Source organism: Drosophila elegans, unplaced genomic scaffold (assembly GCF_018152505.1).
Source record: "Drosophila elegans isolate 14027-0461.03 unplaced genomic scaffold, ASM1815250v1 contig_149, whole genome shotgun sequence".
NCBI classification, from domain to species: Eukaryota; Metazoa; Arthropoda; class Insecta; order Diptera; family Drosophilidae; genus Drosophila; species Drosophila elegans.
This window is the reverse complement of record NW_024545513.1, coordinates 22,094,191-22,113,570: the sequence shown is the minus strand read 5'-3', so window position 1 is coordinate 22,113,570 and position 19,380 is coordinate 22,094,191. Positions and strand designations below refer to the sequence as shown.

Genomic DNA, 19,380 nt, shown 5'->3' with positions numbered 1-19,380 from the left:
CGTAAAATGTTGCCTCTTAGACACTGAAATTGAAATAACAGAATTTTGGGGTGCCCAGAGATCACTATATATTTGTACATATTTTGTTCCACACTTTTATGCACCTCTTGAACTAGTTTTAAAACCTTTTTGAGTTCTTTAAATTTAATTTCAGTATCTGACAGGCAGAGTTTTTAGGTTAAAGTCGGTTATATTTATTTAAAAATATGACATTTATTTTTGGACACCTTTTGAAGAGTTTCTGTGATTTTTGTGGCACTCCAAAATATATATACAAATATTTATACAGGTCAAACAACTAACCAATATAAAATAATATTTTCAATGCTAACTATTACATATAATTGCTGCAATAAAGACTGCAGTTATGTGCTACCTTTTAGCAGGCCTTTATCTAATTGATACCATTAGCAATTTCATGATGGTTGTGCCATTACATTTCGCCGGTCGTTTCGATTGCAGAATAAAATGCTTTCGCTGGTATCTGCCGGCATCTACTTCAACGCGCCGCAGCCGCAACGACTGGCATTCCGCATCGCTCATTCGCCGTGGTGTGCGCCTGCAATCAAACTGCAAGCTGCCAGCCTAATGTTTAATTAAACAGCTCACCGTCTGACTCGCAGGATAAGCGAGTCCTTGTTGCCGCGTTGCCCCGTTGCCTTGTTGCCTCTTTCGCCGCCGCACACAACACGGATAAGAAGGTTGTCCTGTGGGGAAGTGGGTGGCTTTAAGGATGAGGGGGGGTTTAAGGGTGTTCAGGGCTGGGCAGTGGGTGGTAGGGGTGGCAGTAGGTGGCAGTAGGTGGCTCGCGCTATCTTTCGCCCGCTTGTTTGTTGATTTTGTTGTTGTCAGCACGTTCGGCGAGCACTGCGTTCGCGTTGTCACGGCTGCTGCACTTATCAGCAGCAGCTGCTGCGCCGACAGCGGCGTCGCGTAAATATGCCGCACAAATATAGCGGAAGGAAGCAGATTAACACGGCAACCAGATACCAATAACTACGGCGACACCACGGCAGCGGCAAGAGGAGCGAAAACAAAAGCAATCGATGGTGCTGGTGCCTCAAGCCTCGTTGCCTGCCACGCCTCCCCGGCCATCCCGCCCTCCACCACTGGCAAAAAATGAGCAACCAAATTGTCAAGTCTGTTATGGAAACCAAAAGCTTTGTCCTCTGAAAATGACTTACCATTTCCTAAATAAATGTTTCAAAATCATTTAAATTGCTTTAACCATACTTATACATGTCCAATTAACAATAATATATCGACATTTATTTAATTTTAGAATTTCTATTTTACTATTAAGCCTAATTAAATGAAGCTACTAAAACACAAACAAAAAAGGAACAAACCAATCTGAATGTTTTTTTACGGGCTATCAATATAATGTTAATCTTTCATGTACTTGGTTTTTGAACTCAATTCATTACTGAATATTATTTAAAATCAATACATCAGTCTGTTATTTAATATTATATATTTAAGAACAGGTTTCAAAGAGGACAAATTGTTCAGCTTTTGTATATCCACCAACCTAACATTATGGGTCCAAGAAAGATTTGAAATGATTTATGGTTTTTAGAAATTTAAAAGTTTTTCTTTGTACTTAAGGAAAAAGATCAACTTTTTGGACAGTGTACTTACGGGCTGTCGCCGGGCTCCTTGTTCATTCGAATCCTTCGCATGGCTCGCCGCTTTTTTTCGTGTCTTCGTTTGGCTGCACAACCGCTCATACACACATGGGCAGATAGCGCTGTATTTTTTTGTCATTGATTTCAGTTTATCTCCGCCTCCGAGTGTGTGTGTGTTTGTGTGTGCGCGCGTGTGTGTGAGTGAGAGTGTTGCGTGTGTTTGAGCTGGTGTGTATGTGTGGTGGCACGGTTTAAACTGTTCAGCACACTTTTGTGGGCGAGCGACTTTTCAGAAGGAAATTTCATTCCATTTAATTGCCGCCCGCGATTTAATTCGAACTCATTTCCAATCACGCACATCACGCCAAGGGGGCGTGGCCTGTCGCCGCACGCAACTGCAACCCTTCTGTCCCTCGGAGGCCCGCACCTCCGGACCTCGTCCTTTCAAAAGTGATGCGAATGTAACTGCCTTGGCTTACCACATGGGTTTTGAACACCTGATTGCCACTAGTCACCGAGAAGGACTAATAGAAATGTATACCACCTAGATGCACTACTATTTTTTTCAGGCTTCGTTTTTATACCCTTGCAGAGGGTATTATAATTTCAGTCAGAAGTTTGCAACGCAGTGAAGGAGACATCTCCGACCCTATAAAGTATATATATTCTTGATCAGCATCACTAGTAGAGTCGATCTAGCCATGTCCGTCTGTCCGTCCGTCTGTCCGTCCGTCTGTCCGTCTGTCCGTCTGTCCGTCTGTCCGTCCGTTTATATGCAAACTAGTCTCTCAGTTTTAAAGCTATCTGCATGAAACTTTCCCAAAAGTTGTCTTTCTATTGCAGGTAGTATATAAGTCGGAACGAGCCGGATCGGACGACTATAGCATATAGCTCCCATAGGAACAATCGGAAAAATAAATGAAAAAAAATTATAACTTTGCTGTTTTTTAATTTTTTGTTTAGTTTTTCGACATTTAGTAATGGTTAAATATTTCCGATTTACGATTTAAATTTCATCAAAATCGGACGACTATAGCATATAGCTCCCATAGGAACAATCGGAAAAATAAATGAAAAAAAATTATAACATTGCTGTTTTTTAATTTTTTGTTTAGTTCTTCGACATTTAGTAATGGTTAAATATTTTCGATTTTCGGTTTAAATTTCATCAAAGTCGGACGACTATATCATATAGCTCCCATAGGAACAATCGGAGAAATAAATGAAAACAAATTATAACTTTTCTGGTTTTTAATTTTTTGTTTAGTTCTTCGACATATGGCAATGTTTAATTATTTCAGAATTATCATATAGTTTAAATTTTATCATAATCGGACGTCTATATCATATAGCTCCCATAGAACTAATAAAACTATATAAAATAAATATCTAATAATTGAGCTGCAAATCATCATAGCTTCACTGTTTTTCAGTATATACTGAAGTAAATCATAATTTAAATGTTTTCAAAAGTATTTAATTCATGCAATAGCTGCAAGGGTATATGAACTTCGGCTTGCCGAAGTTTGCTTTCTTTCTTGTTTTCTTTAAATTCAAACTTAAACGTTTTTTTACTTGCTTAGCATTTTTACCATACACACTCGAATATTTTAGCATTTGTTATGGCTGCCTATTATTCAAGCCCAAAGATGACCCAAAATACTTATTTTTTAACTTAATTGCTTTAAGTCTTCAATCTTCTAAAATCTGAAATTCTGAGCCTTTTCATTAGTGAACTTAAGAATTGTAAATATTATATTATGTATTTCGTAACACAGTGTATTCAATTCAAACTTCAGTGCCATTATCAGTAAACAATTGCGATAGTATATTTGTTTTGAACTTTTGATTCACAAAGCACTCAGTTAATTTTATTGAATTTAATTAAGTTTTTAATAAAAATCAGTACAGAACGAACATAAATCCAAGTATTGCTGCTAATTAAAATTACTTCGTGGATTTATGTTGCTTTGGTGTTTATGAGCGTTCAGTTATTTCCCTACTGAACCCGTCATAATAGTAGGCTAAGGCCAGGGGAATCGTGAAAATTCGGTAAGCCGACAATGGAATGCACATTAGTTCGGCCTGATAACGAAATTAATCGGCGACTCCGTTAAACCAGCAAAAACGCACACAAAATTTACAATAAATAAACAAAAATGAAAGCCAGTTTTCAACGTGCTCATTATGACTGCGAATGATCGGCTAAATGGCGCTCTCGTTCTGATTCTGATGCCGATTTTGATTCGAATTCGGATTGCCTTGGTCCCATTGGGTTTGTCCACTCCCCACCGAACATGCAAATCAAATTGAAAATTGGCCCAGCATTGGATGGAGCGTTGGTTGGCGCATCATTATTTTGCATTAAATTCCCCAGCAACTTGTTCGTGTATGGGCATTGACGGCAATAATTTGCGAAAACAGTCAGCTACAAATACCATTAAATGGACAAAAAGCCCAAAAATAAGGCACGAAGGGAATAGCCAACGAATCTGTGCCGGGATTCAATGTAATGAACGGCCGCCACAGAGTGAAGGCAAATTGAATGCATCCGGTTCACAGACAAAAAAAAAATAATAATTAGATATTACAAAACTAGAATCGAAAATAAAAATCAACATACATTCATATTATTTCCATTTTACTTCTAGAATCATTTGAATTATTTCGATATTCATTTGAACACTTACAAGTCTTTGTTCGGTTTTAGTTCGCTTTTGTTAGGCTTGAAAAAATGAAAAGCATTAGCAAATGCATTATTACAGACGAAATAACAAAACCAAGAAATTACAAAAATATATTTGAAAATAATAAACCACATTTTAAAGCTATAATTTTATATACATACTTTTAAAGTTGTATTTTCACAACTTAATCAGCATTCATTTATTTTGCTGAATAATTATTTGTTAAAATGGGTATTTTATTCCCTTATGTTTTGCTTTAGTTGAGTATTCGTTAGGCAAATTTTAAATTTTTTTTAAATAGATAATGATCTTCGTTTTGCTTTAATTGTGTATTTGTTGAGGCAATTACTTTACACTTAAGTAGCCTTGTTCAATAACTAACCAACTTTACCCATATTTACTTAGTTTTCAGTGATATTTCTGTCAGTGCACCCACGCACAATCAGCTCTGGGCTGAATTTAACTACCTGTCAAGGATAAACCAGTCCTGTCGATTAGGGATTACTTTAATTGTTTCAATCAATGTTGCATACTTTCGGGGGAATCAACTGACTGCAAAGTTTCCACTGCGTCACTGCCACTGCGCTGCCTCTGTTTACAACTTTCAGTTAAACTTTACTTAGCAATTACCCCACCATTCTGCCAGGGAAACACTTGTATCCGACCCCTTTTCTTCTGTCTTCTGCCTTCTGTTTTCAGCCATTTTGCACTGACAGTTGTCTTCAGCTGATGAGCAAACAAACATGAAGCCATCGCCATCCACCATCCGCCATCCGCCTGCTGTGAATATGCAAAAAGCGAGGGACTGTGTCGCCCAGCTGGTGGGCGGAAGTGGGCGTGGCAGGGGCATAACTAGCGTTTAACATTAATAAAAATTTGTAGTCAGCAGGTGGCGCCCAAGGATGAAAAAAGGAGTAATAGGGTGGGCAGGGGGTTGAAAAAAAGTGTCTCGCATTAAATGTAATTAAAATCAGTTGCAGCACAATGGGCGGACAGGAGAAGGCGTTGGGGATGGAGGGGGCGTGGCAGCTGCTAACGATGCCCGCGAAATGAAGTGAAAATGTTTGTTGAATATTTCGCTGCATAATTCGAGGCGTGCGGCGGAGCAAAAAGGAAATGAAAATGGCGAAAAAAAAATGGTAAAGAACAAAAGCCCACACACAGACATATGCAAACAGATCACACGTACAGGACTCCCTGTATTTGCCCTTTTGGCTAAGTTCCCCCCACCGATTGTGTGCCGTCTCTATAATTTTTTTCTAACTTCCATCTCCTTTCTGTACTGCATTTTGTGCTGAGTTTAGAATTTAATTAAATATGCTGGCGGCTGTGCTGCCTCCGGCTTCCAGTTTCCTTCTTTAATCGCCGCCCAACCACATTGGCGGCCAACAAGTGTCAGGCCACCGCCGCCTCATTTGTCCACCCCCCACCACTGCCCTTGCCTATTCCCCTCTCATTCGGGAAATTACAAGCCAAAACGTGAATAATTAAGCGGCAAGAGCATTTCCTGAGGCCGCCAACCTCGGTACAGAATGCCACAAGGAGTGGAGAAAGCACAAGGCAAGGAGAAAGCTGCAAGAAAGGGGAGACGCCCACTAATGCGTTGATAATTATTAAACGGCAGAGAGCAAACAGAAAAAAATTATGCGGCAGAAAAGCAAATGCGGCTAAAGCACTCTTCCACACCCTTTTGCAAATTTTTCTCTACAAAAACGTCATCATCAAATTAAAACTAGTATTTAAATATGTACTTTATATACAAAATATAGTGCTATTATATATTTCGTATATAGTATATATTTAAATGTTAGTAATAAATTTATGATGATGCTTAGTTTTAGTTTTAGTGGCAACAAAAAATCCTTAAAAATATACTTTTAAAGCTCAACAGCATTTTCTTTTTGAATAAAGCTAACTTCTTACTAAACACAACTACAAAACAAAATGATTTGGTATTAGTTCAGTTTATCCAGGGCATTAAATAATTTTAATAATTCGCCAAATTTAACCTAATAAATTAAATATCTTAAAAGATGTAAATAATGTTGGGAAAATTACTTTAAAATTTCTTTGATCTGCACTTTAGAAAGGACTTAAAATATTTCATATTCTCTAAATAATTTTGAACAAGTTACTTCAAAAATGTTTTGAAATATTAAATTGAGTATTGAAAATCAGTCTCAGTTAGTTTAAAGTATTTCATTAAAGATGTAAAGTTCGCTTTTAAGATATTAATTTTGCGTTTTAAAAATGATGTTTTTTTACCGGAAACAAATAAATTAACCCTTAGTTACCATAATAAAACCATGGATATAAGGTAAAGTTTGTGATATCTTATATTCGCTTAGCCTCGATCCCAATCAATTTTTTGATTCGTTGATATTGACGGAGGGTTTTTGGTCCAGCCGAATTTTAAATTCACCTGATTCCAAATTTTAAGGTTCCTGATGTAAAAATCAAATAAAAAAATGCTCTTTAATTTGGTGGTTGCCAATGGCTGTGGTCCTTGACAACCAATATTAAAATGAAATGCTTAAGCAAATTATATTTGGTTTTACAAACCACTAATGTTTTAAGTTACCTATTGTTTTTAAATCACCTATAATAATTTTTCAATAAAAATTTTTATATACAAAAAAATAAATTCCGCCTCAACTTTGCTTCCCTAAAGACGTCAGCACCGCCAAGGTGGTATTATTACCATCCAAACTAGGATATTACTTGTAAAAAAATGAACAAACAGAAATAGGGCCCGCAGAAAATTGAAAGTAAAAATAAACACGAATGCGTCGATTGTTTAACTTCGGCTCCATTTTTTTCCGCCTTTCCTCCGGTCTTGTGTGGGCCAGTGTTCACACTACTAACGCTCTGAGCGAGTCCCACAGCCGGGAATCGTAAATATTTTATTAGTTGAATTACGGCAAAGGCCACGAGGCCCAAGAAACGAAAACAGACGCCAAAGCTGCCAAAGGCCGCAAATATCACGCACGGAATCCAATGGCAATGAGTAGGAAGTGCGTTTCTGGGAAAGAAGAAAGTGGAAATCGGTTGGGTTAGGTAAGGGTCGAAATGAATTGAATGCCTTTAAAGTTGCCACAGAAATATTTCCGAATTTCCCTTGTCATTGATTAACCTTTTCTAGGAACCAAATAGGAAAAACTGTTATAAAATGTTCAAACAAAGCTCAATAGACTCAACTTTAGAGCAAAGATTCGTAATTTATTACAATTTTAATGAATGTAATTTTTTTTCGCACTGTAATTTTATACTTAAAAAATTGTCTTAACTGGTATCATAGCTAATTAACTATTTACGTTTTAAATTTAAACCTAATTAAAATTTTCAAAGGCTGAAATCGACAAATAAACTATGAAAACCATTTTTTTTTGTAATTATATAGATATTTTTATTTAATAGAAATTTTTCACCATAGAAATTCAGCAATATCTGTTTTGGGGTCCTTCCATTGACATATTTTCTGCGTAGTTGAAAGTATCAAACTCTTTGTGAATCGCAATCCATCTATCCGTCCGACTATCTTTTGTTAAGCTTCGATCCGTCGTTTTGTTGATGGTCAGGAGTTTGTTTAGCATTTTTTGTTTCTCTGCGACTGTGATACATGCCCATGCACATGCACATGCACATGACGATTTATTAAAACTGACAACGCAGAAAGTGTGTGTTCGATGTCCTGTGTCCGAAGTGTTGTTGCTGTCGTTTGTTTTGATTGTTTAAAGCATGTTTAGGGTGGCAACAGATCGAGGGACACAGAGGACCAGAGAAGCCGAGAGCTGTCAGAGCCGGTTGGGAGCCACAGCGGAAAGTGGAAATTGTCAAACATGCCATGGTCAACATCAACAAGCAAAAAGAATGCTGAGCAAAAATGCTTCAGTTGTCTGTGATGCTTAAAACTGAACTATGGCCGGCACTGGAAGAAACGACATGACAGGCCCTAATCCCATGTCCCCGGAGTCCTGCGAAGGACGAGCAGCAACAAGTAAAAAGGTTAAAGGTGACGTATCCCACCTAAGGAGCTCCCTTTACAAGACCATCAGCGAACTGCTTCAAACTTCGCAGCTTCCTTGTCATGTCGTTATTGAATTTCCGCTTCACTTTTTTTTCCCCAAAAACTCTGACAACAAGAACAACTGGCGGCTAAATGCACTTAATGCCCTACACTGCACAGTGGTGCAGTTCGGTGTTTGCTCGGCATTCTATCATACCACACCACACCATACCACACCACCATAATCCGCGCTGAAAATCTCTTGACATTTATGATGAACGATTTACCACGCCGTTGCAAATTAAAGCAAAACAACAGCACCAATGCCTGGCTAGAGTCCGGATCCCAAATCGAATAAAGCACTCCGACAATCATCGGCATGGCGCTGCCACGCCCTTTGCCATTTGTTTTTATGCACAGCTTGTTTTTGGCCATCGCTCACCCTCCCACAATATAAATTCTGTTTTCTTTCAGTTGACGGGGCATATTGTATTCGTGGTAATATATGTAAAAGGTCTTTTTGTAAACTTGGAAGAAGGCAAAACCTGCGCACCTCATAGGTATAAAATTCAATTCAATTTGGTCATTGGAAATATATATAGCAAGTCTATTTTCAAATTTGGTAAAATGCAAATCATTGGGTTTATAGTCAGCATAGATCAATATGGCCATTGAAAATGCATGTTTGTGGAAATAGTCTTATTAAAATTGGGAAGAAACTTAAGCAGAGGAATTCTTATAGAAACGTCTTTATAGGTCTTTATAGTCACTACACAAACAATGGTCATTGGAAATACATTTTCGTTAAAAAATATATATGAAAAATGTATTTGAAAAGTGAAAAGAAGTCGAAACAGGTCGTGATTCATTAGAGATATATGCTTGCGGCTGTTCTTAAAGTCATGATAGATTTACATGGCTACTTAAATAACAACAATGTCAGCTGTTTGTTTTATTTTTCCCTTAGTTGGGGCTTAAGGGGTATCTCAAAGTCGTTGCACTCCCCTATTTTGACTTCATGCCTTTCTCTTTTCGGCACTGCAACATCAGCAGGCGAACAAGCAAAAGCGAGTCCCGAAACTGCAACTGCGAGGGAGGGGCGGTGGCCAGAACAAGTGCATCATCCGGAAAGCAAAGCAAATGCCCCATAAAACAAATGTGCAAATAAAAATGTTTATAAACAGCGTCGACTGCGGAGAGCACTTCACAATATTCGGGATGTGCGCGACAGCGATTCACTTCGAGGAGCTTCAGGCGGAGAATGGTTTTTGGAGAGAATTTGATTGGGGTTGGGTTGGGTTCGTTTTGGTTTGGTTTGGTTTTGTGAAGACCTCTACCGAGAAAAGTGGGTTTTTGGGAAGCCAAAGCAAAAGGATAAGCTGGGGTTCTAAGCGGAAATTCTGGGAAGCCCTGAAGATGACACATCCCAAGTGAATTGGCCGATATTTGATGTATACTAAGTTGTGGTTTTTTATGTTAACCATATAGCTACCAAATTTCAAAGAAGTTCTTACTATGCATGTACATAAAAACACGGAGATAGAAGGTTTTTTTCAAGACAAAATAGTGTTAGGATGGTAAATAAAAAAACCAATCTACATTTGTTGGGTTATATTTATAAACTTTGTTTGTTTTTTAACCTACGCGCAAGACTAATAACTCTGTGTAAATAAAATAAATAAATAATATGATAAAAAAAGAAACAATTTATTCTAGTATAACCTTTACTAAATTACTTAAATGATTTTAAGTGATTATATTTTGGGAGAGTCCTAGGTGGCCTGCTTTCATAAAGTTACTCAAAGTAGTTTATGGCTTAAGATCATTTAAAGTTGTTACAAAAACAAAGCTTGTAAAATCTGAAATTTATAGACCTTGCTCTTATAAAACAGCATTTATTAATCAAACCTTAACTGAACTTCTCCCTTTGTACTGACTGAAATAACTCTACTAGTCTGTATGTTCCTTTTTCATGGAAAAGTTAATTGTTTACATAGCCATTCCAATAACCCTGGAACTGAAAAGGGAAAATTCGGCCTCATAAATGCCACTTATCGACTGACTTTTCACGTACGACCCTCCTGGATGTCAGGATACTGAAATAATTGCCTCATGGCCCAGAAAGTGTCTTATTGACATAGCAGCTCGTCGTCTCTCGATCTCCCAGAAAACCCAATCAGATTTCTGTTGACTGCGAAAGTGACCAAAAAGTGTCTTTGATTTACATGGCCGGGAGCTGTGTCCTTGCCACAATTCGGTGTTGGTTTGGGGTGGGCGTGGCAGGCCATGGGCACTGGCGATTATAAATGACTCGAGTCTGAAGGGCTCCGGTCTCCCAAACGATGGCCTTGAAGTATGCTACACAAAATGTTCGCACATAATTAAGTGCTTTCAACTATGGCAGCACCAGCTGTTGCCATCCTAGAGTTCGAGCTGCCCAAAAGTCCGAGCATTCGAGCATCGGAGAACATCATCGCTGTGTGTTAGAGTGTGTGATTTTTTTTATTAAACAGCCGAGCAGCGGCCGCATGTGGCATCTGGCCACTGGTCACTGGCCACTGGCAACCGGCAACTCATGGCTTTGAAGCTGTTCAAGTGGCCAGCGAAAATGAACTGACCAAAACCCTGGTCAAAAACTGGTCAGCGGCATGACTGGCACTTTGATTGCCCTCCATCGTACACGATTAAAAAAGAAGACCAACTTTGAAAGGTTTTCAACACGTTGCGAAACTAGCGTTTTTTAGTTGCACCTTAAAAACTGCACAGCAAAAGTTTCTAATGCAACTGAAGAGACCACAACTATCATTATGATTACTCATTTATTTTAAATTGCATTACGTTATTTATATATCAGATTAATACTATTATATTATATTACATATAATTACTATCTTTCACTGAAAACAAGTTTAAACTGATTTTTCAAGTATTTATGTTATCGACTTGCCAAGACTTTAGGTTAGGGAACTTCGACTACAGTTCTTAAATACCAAAAATTAAAAAAAAAAACCGTACCAGAGATCTCAGGAACTTGTGAAGCTAATACCAACATTTAGGTATGAACTTTTTCGTCTGGAAAACCCTTCAAAATCTAAGACAACACAATTATATATATTATGATCTTTCTTTATCATAATATAAGCAATAGTTCTCCTAGAAGCATACACTTCATCAAGTGTTTTGTTTGCCTATCGAATTTACAAACCAAACATGATATGTTATTTATGCCCTTGACCTCCAACAGTCAAGATTGGTCATTTAAAATTTACCCAAGGCACATGATCGCTGCTTACATCTTGGGTGGCGCAATCATGACTTCTTAATGCCCATTTTCTCACTGTACTGGTGGACCATGGAAGTCCATGGGCATGGCTCAGCATTCGGAAGCGGAAATGAAGGCATCCATTATGTATACTCTAACAGAGGGCACAATAGCATTTGTCAACGCAACTGGGCTGCGAGTGCGGATTTGCGGGCTGTGTCCAGAGAAAGTGGCTGCATTGTTGTCTGCTCACCTTGGAATATGCAGCTGCAACAACAGGACTGATGCCGCAATGATATCTCCCATTGCAATGAATTCTCAACTTGGTAAAGGATGTTCTTCCTTTCTGGCGTTTAAGTCGATTCTTCGGCACTTCTTTGAATTCTAGGGTATGCCCTTCTTCGCCAAGTTGACAAGTTCTCTATGGATTTTTTCCTGTTTTTGTATTTTTGCTTTGTTAATAATATTCAAATATAATGCAAACAATGTGCCAGAAAGTCGACGCAAAGTTGTCGCTTCACTGGGGTCGGGGTCGGGGTCGGAGCCACGCCCCCTTCCGGCCGACATAGCTCATAGTTTTCACTCAACTGTTTGCATTAATTTGATTCCTTTTTCCCCGCCACTTTTGTGGCTCGTTTTGTATTGTAATATCCGGCCGCTTTGGCCACGCTTCCTGGCCAAAAAGAAGGCATTCATTTTTTATTCAGAGCACTCTGGCCAACAGTCTTTCTGCCACGTTGCCACGCTGCCAACTTTATGCAGCGCTTTGTTTGCATTTTCCAACTCATTAAGAGTAATTCGCTTTGCTCTTCGCTATGTATTTTGCCAGGCGTTTCTTTTCAATTTGCTTTGCGTTTTTCAGCGGCGGCATTGGAGGTGCTCGAGTGGAAATTAAACACGCCTGGGCATCAGCTAGCCACCAGCTAGCCACCAGGTAGCCACCAACACCCACTTAAGCCACCTTGACTGGCCTAAATATTTATGGGCGTTGGCGGGCCTAAATAATGGCCAGAACAGTAGAGGATGGCCAGAACAGGCCAGGACTTCAGTTAATTAATCATCGCATGAAAAATCACTGTATCAGTGGTCAGCAGCAGCATCGGGATGTGGAGTGTGAGTGTGAGTGTGTAACTGGATGCGAAACTAAACCTGAACTGAAACTTGGACTCGGACCGGGGACAGCCTAAGCGGGCCCATAAATAAAGTGACAACAAACACACTCTGAGGGGGGTGAAAATTACGCACGAGATTGTTGAACAAGTCAACAAACAAGAACGACGACGACGACGACGACAGCAATGTGGTCAAAACAGAGCTGAAACAAAAGTAGAAAACAAAAAAAAAAAAGCGGGAATGTGACATGAACAACAAGGCGACTGCCGACTGCCGGCTGCCCACTAAGTATGCGCAAGTAAGCGATAGCCTATGAAAAGTGGCAGACGGCTGCATGGCGGGCAAATCGGGGACAGGAAGGGACCCGGAAAAGGCACAGATATAGCTGCCGGAGAAGTCACTCACTGCACAGTGGCGAAAGCCCCGCAAATAGCACTCAAACAGTGGCTCAATCCCAAGCCCCCAATGATTGAGCGCTGATTCAAACGCCTTTGCACATGCAGTGTAAGCTCAATTGCCTGTTAAATGTAGTCACCTAAAAAAAATATATTGTGTTTTCACAGAAAAGATGACCAAGACTGAATAAAGCGCGATTAATTCATTTCATGCTAAATACACATCAAATATACTCATACAGTTTTGTTCAGTCATTTATTGACGGCAAAAATAATATTTTTTTAAAAGAGTCAATAGCAAATACAATTTGTGTACCAAACGAATGAAGGGAATGCACATATAAATGTTGAAAAAATGTCAATTGGATTTATGTATATTTTTAAATGGTAAAGCTTTGGGGCTATGGTTTTTTTCTCGGAAGTTTGTGAATTGGTTTTTTAAGCAAGTTAGGTTGAGTTTTGTTGAATGTTTTTTTTTTTGGGCATCCTAACTAAAAATGGAAAGCAAACCAATTTACATTTCTCAATGTCATGTTAAGGTTCTAGTTTGTTATCTGTGAGTGAAGCTAACATGAAGTTTCGTTTGCCGATCTACAAATAGTTAGTAAGTTAAGTAAGTTTTCTGTCGGATAAACCCTTATATTATTTAGAAAAGTGAATAATTTCCAAACAGCAAATTAACCCAATGTTAAGACTTAACTTGACATTGAGAAATGACACATTATGTTTTCTTTTTATTCAGTCCGCTGGCGTTTGCATATCATAATTGGTGGCAGAAATCTGTCGCCGATTTCCACTGTGCCAACAGCACAGAGAAAAAAGGAGACCCAGAATGGAGCATGCAACAATTTGTGGCACTTGAAACGCAAGTCGCCTCCAACGCTCGACGGCTGACGGAAGTCCGTTAGCGTGGCCGAAAACTAATGCTAATGTATGTGTGAGCAAGTGTGTGTGAGCAAGTAAGTCCTTCGGCGAACACCGCACCTCAGCCCGCTACTGATGTCTCCTTTCGGTAGCAAATATCGTTGTTGAGCTATAGCCAGCAGAATGTTGGAATAAAATAAATAATCATAAAATAGAAATAAAATGACAAATTATTTCCGTTTCCGTTGAGCGAACTTCGAGGCGTGGTTAGCTTTGGTCGAGGTGATGTGGAAGTGAAAGTGGGTGTGTGTGTGGGTGTGGTTGTGGCTGGTGGCTGGTGGTTGCCAGTTGGTAGTTCAAGTTTTCTAGCTTCAACGGACGTCGTGCCCAGGCCGATTTCGAGCTCTGCTCGTACATGCCAGGAAAAAGTGTAACGAACTGCGTGGAGAAAACGTGAGCAAGGGCCTAGAACGAGGGCGAAACTTGGCTAATATATGCAGCTGCCAGTTGCCAGTTCCCGGTTGCCGGTTGCCAGTTACGCCCAGGACCTTGCAGGACCCAGATGATCCTAGCAGCTTGGGTGACAGGAGCAGAAGCAACAGAAGCAGCAGCAGCACAGAGTGCATAATGTACTTAATGCGCCCCTGGTTTCCTTTGCCGCCGGCATAAGTAATTGGCATTTCGGTTTTCCCTTAACCGCCCGTTTTGTCATGGGAGTGCGGAACATGTGGCGTATACGTGATACCCATACGCACCCGTACGTCGAGTAACGTTTTGTAACCGGTTTTTGTTTGTCGGACTCAGCAGCCTTCAAATCGATAAACGAACATGTTTGGCGCCCATTGCCAGGTCATTTCTCACAATTCTCAAATTAAATATTTACACACGCCGCACATCGAAAGCCTTCGTGTATGTAAAAGTGTGCTTATGCCAGTTCATAATTAATAATTATTTTATTACTTTCACAAACAAACGGAGCAAAAGGGCAGTGCTTAAAAAATACCAATTGTCAGCCGCCCACAGGATACTCTATAATTTAATTAAGCCCATAACTAGCAGATGGGAACAAACAAACAAAAATCACTTTTAAATGGAAATCTACTTTTTGTAACAATTTTTTAAATATTTCAAGAATTAAACCAAAGTTGCAAGAGACACAATTTTTTTAGCATTTTAATTTATTTGAGATTGCCAAACACGCAGACCAAATCAAGCGGACCCCATCACCACAAAGAGCAGGCCGTGAGCTACAAAATTATGACCGCAATTTGGGAAATGAAATGCATAAAGCAAAATAAGCAAATGGCACGCAAAGTGACCCGAGGCGGCGTCAAAGCGCTCTAATTGGCCGCACAAAGCCAACGACAGGGGCCGATGAGGGGCTGAGTTGGCGGTGCGATGAGTAGTTGTTCCTAAAAGGGCTGCGAACGGTCTGCGGAGGTCCATGAGTCGGGGATGTGATTCGAGGCACGTGGAAAAGGCTCGCAGGATCCCTGCTCGGCCGTCATTTGAAGCTATGTTCCATGGACTTAGTTTCGACTTAATAAATTTATCTTACTCATAATATTTATTCCTGTAAACTTTAACTTAATCGTTAGCCTCAGCATTTTTATATCCTCTGATAATTTCTTGTTCCTCGTATTTTAGAATACAAGATCACAACAATTTTCTTCATCACTAATCACTAATTATCAATTTGTCAATAAGTTCTTTAAGAATTGTAAGTACTAAAGGTTGTAAATGGCTTAAGCACTTTGAATGTGTTCAAATTGGCTTAAAAAATTTAGAATGAATGGACTAAATTTAAAACAAAGTAAGCAAGTATTATCACACATATATTAACTGCTCTTTGTAAGTAGATGTACGACCTTGTCTTTACCTATCAGATATAATGCGAGCTCAACACATTTCAACAGCGGACAAATGTGGGTTCTAAAATAATTCCAATTGAGGAAACCGCAACCCATGACATTCAGGGATAACCCCTTATTTGCAATGGAAAAATCGCTAGAGTGAAAACATGGGTGAGTTCAAGGACTCCACCTGCCAGAGGCCTTCGCAGGACGAATCGCATTGAACTTGTTTCAGAGTGTGCACAACCTCGTTCCGTATTTATCAACGACTCATCATTGTGATGGAGGGCGCCTGTCAGCGGGCCGCGCCCCGCGTCGAATGTGTATTAAGCCGCCGCCCTGGGGAGCTTGGAGCATGGAGCATGGAGGATGGGACATGGGATATGGATCATGGATCCTGGAACTTGGACCGCTCCCGGCGGCCTCTTTGGGGAAACGGGCCCCGAGAGCCCACCGCCATAGCCATAGCCAAAGCCGTAGCCATAGCCGTAGGAATCTCAAAAATGGCGTGCCGAGCAAAAATTAAGCAAATAAACTTGTCAACACATTCAACTTCATTATCGGGCCGCCGCGGCCACGGCCACTCCCCGATGGTCTGAAACTTACCCGTCTGCAGGGCTCTTGTGGTTTTCGCTTTTTCCGCTGCTTGGTTTTGGGTTCGGTCTGCGTTGTCCTCCGTCCTTGGGCGGCCTGAAAAACAAAAAACAAGAAAGGGGAAAAGAGTAGGAATGAAATTATGACCTGGCTCAAGCTGCGAGATCCCAAAATGGCCGCCCAGGAATATTCATATATGCGAATATTTTGTGGTTTAATTTGGACTGCCCGCGGCCAATGAGTTTCGGGATGAGTCAAGGGTCCGAGTAAAAAACGATTCGCAATCACGCACCCAGTCATGCAGCCTCCGGCGAGGGTCCACACTCGACAAATCCCTTTCAAAATCTTATAAATTCCTCAATCCACTTCTGCACTTAAAGAACATGTCTTTGCGAAACCCAATTATCATTCATATCTGCAGCTAATTTGAGCTTTTCATGGCACGTTGTTTAGAATTTAAATTTTTAAATTTTTAAAAGCCTATTTTCATTATTTATAATTAAAGTAAATTAAAATTGTTGTTCTTTATATTTTTAATGAAATAAATTAAATTAAAACATGCTGCTTAGCAAACAAATCTATGGGTGTTGTCTTAGTACATGTTTGTACCTAATTTTGTATGAATATGAAAATATAAAAATTGGTAAATAAATTAAAGAGATATTTTATTGTAAAAACACTGCAACGGCAGTGCAGTTTTAAAATAAGATTCCTTTTGATTTTAGATTAAATATTCTCAGCCAAAAAATCATTCATGCATTGCAATCACCTATATTTAATACGTAAAATAATGTCACAAGGCGGCGATTGGGCTGAAGCCACTGCAGAGTGAGCCATTTTCCACGGCTCCAATGCCGAATTCATATATATCATGAAACTTTATAGTTTTACAAGCAGTTGGACACACAATGCCCAACATAATCAGGCGAAGCAACAGTGGGCATCAATTTTACAGCCTCCCCTCAAGCGGGGGTGCAAACAATTTGCGCAAATATTGTTGTTTGCATATCGAACCCTTCTCGCCATCGACCATCGAGCATCGAGTATCGAGCATCGAGCATCGACTATGGACATCGGCATTCACCATCGACATCGACATCGACATCGCAGCACAATGAGCAGGGCGAGCAAACAAATTTATGACCGTCATAACGGCCTGGCGAGGATGGAGTCGAGGGTCGAGGGTCGATGGTCGAGACCGGCAAACACGGGGCCGACAAAATGTCCATAGTGCTACATAATAATCATAATAATAAATAGCAATAAAAATGCTACAAAGGAAATTAAATGTCTGTATCCGCAAAGAAATTCAAAAGTGCACACGGGAAACGGCAGCGGATCTGCTTAGTTGGCATGGGTTTGGGTAGTCCTGTAGTCCTGTAGTCCTGTTGTCCTGGCAACGCTTTGCGGCCCTTAAATTGCCCATAAGCTGTTTAACTGAGTTATTAGGGCGGAGCCCCCATCCGCATCCTGCCATTCCTACGAGTCCTGCTGGCCACCTACTCAGCGTGGCAGGATGGCTATATTAATGTTAATTAATGTTAAATGCCTAGGCGTTTCAAAATCATTTGCAATTTGGCCGCTGCCCAAGCAGTCGAACAAAATGGCTTGGCTCCTTGCGCCTTGGTCCTTGCTCCTTGGTCCTGAAGTGTCCTGGAGTGTCCTGAACAGCGTCGAAGCCTCCGATTGCCCATCAACATCATCAACATTAATAATTTGATAATTAGTTCGAGTTGTGAAGTTGACGCCCGGCAAGTGGGTTCCCAAATGCAATGGCGAATGCTCGAGGCAGGCAGAATTTCGGATCGAAAGGCCTTCTCACCTAAGTCCTTTCCAGTTTTCCAGTGGAGCATATCCTTTGGGGGGACAAACCAATTCAGTCGCATTTAACGGGCTGACAATGGCGCATATAAAGCGCTTTGTTCCACTCGGTCGGCAATCGTAGCCAGTGGGCGGTGGGCGGTGGTCAGTGGGCGTGGTCATATGACGTGTGACAAATTTTTGCGGTTGGCAAAACCAACGAGGGTCCAACGGAGCTGTAGGTGGAATTGGATATGGATATGGATGTGGATGTGGCAGTCGGAGGTGGCAGTCGGAGGTGGAAGTCGGAGGTGGCAAATATGTGCTGCACGTCTCCTCGTCTATGGCCGGAAAATTGTCCAACATATCCGGGAGCGTTGAGGTTGGCTGCCCATTGTGGAAAACGCTCGGTGTACGGGGCATTTTTCGTCCGTTTTTACTTGCAGTTAAATAGGGCGGAAAAATAATTGAACCATTATCAGGCAGTCTGGCGCAACGGACACTCAATTCGTGTGGTGTTTGTGTGTGTGTGTGTGTGTGTGTGTGTGTATCTATCCTATCCTCTTGCTGTGAATAAATTTCGAGGTTGGTGCGCCGCCTTTGGTTTATTGTGCTTATTACAAAATATTTAACACCCATTGAGGGAGCACCAAGAACCGCCACTCTGTGCTCCCTGTTCGCCTGAAATTGTTGCCTCATTGTACAAATTTATGTTAATATTTTAAATTTTCATGCTGCCAGCCCGGCCGCCCTCAAGTTGTTTGTTGTTCGTTGTTTGTTGTTGGCCTGGATGGCCCGAGAACGCCCCTTGTCGCTTGTAAAATGTAATGTAATTTCTACGCTGCCGGCTCTAGGCCACGGATGTTGGCAGGGCACCCAGTATACACAGAACACCCAGGACACACAGTACACACAGGACACACAGTACACACAGGACACCCAGGACACAGAGGACATGGCAGTGGCCAGTGCAGAAGAGCAAGCAGGAGCCGCTTAAAGAGCGGCCATATTTTTAAAAAGCCGCAAACTGCAATGACAGTTTACGTTGCTGGACACGCATGTGTAGTGGGGTTTTATAAATATTTTACGCTCATATTTTATGCGCATTTTTCATACTCCATACTGGCCGGAACAGCTTGAAAGGACGACGGACGACGGACGAAGGCCGAAGGACGTTC

The 19,380-nt window shown here is 40.5% G+C and overlaps 1 protein-coding gene across 4 annotated transcripts in view; it reads right to left on the bottom strand.

The window, feature by feature from the left end:
• Nucleotides 1-19,380, bottom strand: part of LOC108135421 (zwei Ig domain protein zig-8) — a 165,327-nt gene that overhangs the window by 108,994 nt on the left and 36,953 nt on the right. For all 4 annotated transcript variants that reach the window (XM_017256145.2, XM_017256146.2, XM_017256147.2 and 1 more), the window contains one exon: nucleotides 16,415-16,498. The gene's annotated coding sequence lies outside the window, so the exon portion shown is untranslated. The remainder of the gene's footprint in view (nucleotides 1-16,414; nucleotides 16,499-19,380) is intronic.